The 4,065-nt window shown below is 33.1% G+C and overlaps 1 protein-coding gene and 1 pseudogene across 1 annotated transcript in view; both read left to right on the plus strand.

Moving 5' to 3' along the window:
- The window catches only part of LOC102490720 (isopentenyl-diphosphate Delta-isomerase 1-like), a 14,420-nt pseudogene extending 12,917 nt beyond the window's left edge, over positions 1 to 1,503 (plus strand).
- Positions 1 to 4,065, plus strand: part of NDST4 (N-deacetylase and N-sulfotransferase 4) — a 214,175-nt gene that overhangs the window by 105,302 nt on the left and 104,808 nt on the right. The window lies entirely within an intron of this gene.

The raw sequence follows: 4,065 nt of genomic DNA on the forward strand, positions 1-4,065 counted from the left end.
TTCCAATTGTCCTTATTTTCTAGAATTTCTAGACCCTCCAAAACAATATTATTTATAGCAAATGCCAGAACCATAAGGACACAACATTTTTAAAGAAATGTTAATCGTGAGATTTTATGCTTATTTATCATGCGATTATTAGATAACAGTTTTGTGAATGGATTCTCAGAAAGGTCAATAATAGCATAATTAACACTCACTGACAAATTTTAATTTCATTGCTTCAATAATTAAACTTGCTTTTAATTATTGGATCATCAGAAGTCATGACAAGTTTTTGTATAGAAAACAGAAACACATATCATGACTTTGCCAACAACCCAATATTACATGACTGTGAGATAATCAACAGCCAAGATTTTTATGTCTTTATTATTATTATTATTGTTTAATTCTTATTGTATGGGACATATCCCATTCAGATGGAATAATCCCTCAAAAACATTGGTTAGCATATCTTTTTTTTATCCTTCCTTTTTTTTCTTTCACCTTTTTTGAGTTTGAAAATTCCTTTTGCCTTGATACTGTCTTTATGTGGTTTCTAGTTGCTAAACATTTTCATCATTTCATGATTACCTTCTTATAGTTGGTCCTACCTTCCTGCCATCATTTCTACAGCAACTTGAGTAACATGGGAATATGATAAATAAGCTCCAGACATGTCAACAGTGGGGATAGTTAAAGCTTGATACTAACATAGGAGATTTAGTTGCTTGATGAAAATTATTCTGGGATGAGAACTGTATTGGTGCTTATATTTCCAAATATGGACATCACTTCAGCATAATAATAACAAAATAGGATTATGATTATTTGATATGATTTTAGTTTGAAACATGACTTTAGAAAAATACAATTATATAATAATTTTGCCACATGGTCAGGGACTGAAGTTCAATTCCTGGTGGAGATGTGTGTTCTTATTCATGAAATTGGGAATGAAATGAAGAAAAATTATCCGCTATATGAAAACACTGAGATAGGATTGTTGTCTTCTTACTGAACACTTAAGAAATAAGGCCCCTCTATAGCAGAATCCAAGAGTTACTTTTCCAATTTCTTTTACTTATACTTGTTTGAGTCATGCCATATGTAACCCAGGCAAGCTTGAAGAAGGCAATGCTCTCAGAGTAAGATGAGTAACACAGCGATATTTACAAGCTGAGTTAGGAATTCCCATGAAGAGATTCCTTAAGAAGAAGCTAGTTACCCAACGTGAATTCACTATGAGGCTCAGTCTGATAGTATCTGAGGTGAACATGAAATTGATTACATCTCATTTGTGAGGAAGAACTACCTTTGAATCCAGATCCCAATGAGATAAAAAGCTATTGTTCAGTATCAAAAGAAGAACTGGAAGAACGTCTGAAAAAAGCAGCCAGTGGTGAAGTGAAGTTAATTCCATGGTATCAAATTATTGAAAAGACTTTTCTCTTTAAATGGTAGGATAACTTAAAAAATTTGATTCAGTTGGTTGACCATGACAAAATATATAGACTGTGAATATGTATATGAATTATTACTAAGGAAAAGTCTTTAGTGGGTAAATTTAGAATGACATTCCATTTCAAATGCAGTTCCCTATTAGGAGAACTATATGTTACATTCATACTTTAAAGCCAAATTTGTGTGTGAAAAAACAACTGACTATAATTTTGTATCACATATCTCACATATAGGTATTGATTTGTTTTGTTTTGTTTTGGTACTTCTGTTTGTAAAAGACATTTATAAGAGATTATTATAGCAGGTACTGCTGTTTGTAGATGTTTATGAGAGGTTACTAAGAAGTGAAAGAGGAGAAATAAGAACTTAACCTCTCCAAACACAAAGATACAACAAAGTTGAACAAATAAATGAAGTTCTTCCCTTTTGATATGCTGTGATACATAAAGCCTTTTGTTACTTAAGAGGTTTTATATATTATTAAGCTATCATTGTCCAGAAAAATGAGCAGGAGAAACTATTTGCATAGCTACTTCAAAACATTCCTAATTTACTTTACATATTAATAGATTAAACTTACAGCTCAGGTATAAGGTAAATTAAGTGGCAGGTACCCTAATTTCTATCATCATTGCTTTTAGTAATGTAATTGGCTGTGTTAAGTCTTCTTTTAAATAATATTTGCCACCTAACTATGTCTGTGTTTTCAGAATTACAATGGACAGAAATTCTACCTATAAAATGAAATTAAGTCCTACTCTGTTACTGAACCAAACTAGTTACAGACCAAGAATCAATCAGTTGATAGGAGAGGCTAAACTCTGACCCAGGTTTATCAAGAAGGAAGACTTTATCATGAGTGATTTTATCTAAGAGACAGGAAGCAGGCTTGCCCCAAACATGGCCTGAATGTGTTAAGTCTTCAGTCAAGTCAGTGGATAGTTCTTTATGTTTCAAATAAAGAACTGAAACATAGGTGGCTTTGATTTGTCAACTCAAGGAGCAGTCACATTGGTCCATTATCAAAAGAGGTGCTGTCCCAATGGGTTGCTCTGCTCCTTTCTTACTTTGGCTGTCAACAAGCTTTCACCATCATGAGCTCACCAAGCAAACCCGCAGAAGCAGTTAGTACCAGGTGTTTCCAAGTTCAGGCCAGTTACAACTCTATGAAAGGGACTTTCTAAACTGGTTTCATTGGCATTTGGACTGGATAATATTTTGTGTTGGGGTCCATCCTGTGCACAGTAAGATGTTTAGTAGCATCTCTGTGCTCTACCTCACTAGTAACCCATCTCACAGGACAACCAGAATTACATAATATATTGCCAAGTGTCCCCTAGGGGGCAGAGGCACCCTATACAGATCACCCAGGAGGGCTGATTTGTATAGTCAGATCATGTTTTGGGTTGATGAGAAACAGCAGAAAGGCTAATGCTCCTGTTAAATTGATTCAGGTTTTGAAGTATGGCATATGTCATACTTAATATCATCTCTTGATTCATGTACTTTTAAAAACAGACTTCTCAAGTTTGAAATCTTAAGTCAATTTCTTACCCTCAAGTGCTGTATAGTACTGAATAATGAGAAAAAAAAAAGTTTCTTACACAGTTAAATGTTTTAGAAACTCAGTAAAACAATTTATTTCTTGTTAACTCTGAAAAGTTAATTTATACTTTCAGGCAAGACTATATAACAAGTATTATTTTTCTCTTGAAAAGTGAAAACAATAAAAAAAAAGTTATAGTTAAACAATATTTACAGCCAGGGAATATAATTATTTGTTTAATTCTTTATTTAAATCGATAGGTGCTATTTACTTAACATTATTTTTTGTCTGATGAAATTTAACCTGCTTCATGTGGTAGCAAAAGTCTTGCAAAATCTGCAGACATAAAAAAGATATAAATTATTTTCACTCTGAAAAGGTATGGAATGTCATAGAAAGACAAAATATATTAGCACCTTGTATTTGGGAGGCAGGAGAAGGAAGTGACAACCAGAGGGATGGCTCATGCATATAGCAAATGTTTAAAACATTTTTTCATAACTGTGTTAAGCTGACATTAAGGGAAAAAAATGCCTCCTAAGGGAAATCTTAGCTAGACTCAAAAATAATATTAGGGAAATGTCCCATTTCTAAGAGAGAATACCAGTTCATGCAAATCTCCTGCAAAGTGATGCCTTGAAATTAGTGATTCTAGCCCATCTACTAGCTAACCATGTAAGGATGTAAAAAGTTTGGGAACATGTTCAAAAATCAGATAATGAAGCACACTATAGTCAACTTCAGAAAGGGCAGTTAGGCTTCTTTCACTTCTCTGTTTCCCACAAGCAAATAAACACACACCCCTAGCTCCTCCAGGCAAACAGCACGTTACTCCATAAACATAGGCAATCAAGTGGATGATTTAAAAGCAAAAAGAAGAAGAGAAACTATGCATTGTGTATAATAAATACCTGAGGTATTAATCATGGAAATAAGCGATGGCAAGATAACCTAAGAATATTAGTTTTCTTAGAGAAAATGACAAATGAACATATTGTGAAAATGGCATGATTTATATTAATTAAAATGATCTTGAGTACCTTCTTTTTTTCTTTTTCTTTTTTTTTTTTTTT

The sequence above is a fragment of the Tupaia chinensis genome, unplaced genomic scaffold, assembly GCF_000334495.1.
Source record: "Tupaia chinensis unplaced genomic scaffold, TupChi_1.0 Scaffold140548_1, whole genome shotgun sequence".
NCBI classification, from domain to species: Eukaryota; Metazoa; Chordata; class Mammalia; order Scandentia; family Tupaiidae; genus Tupaia; species Tupaia belangeri.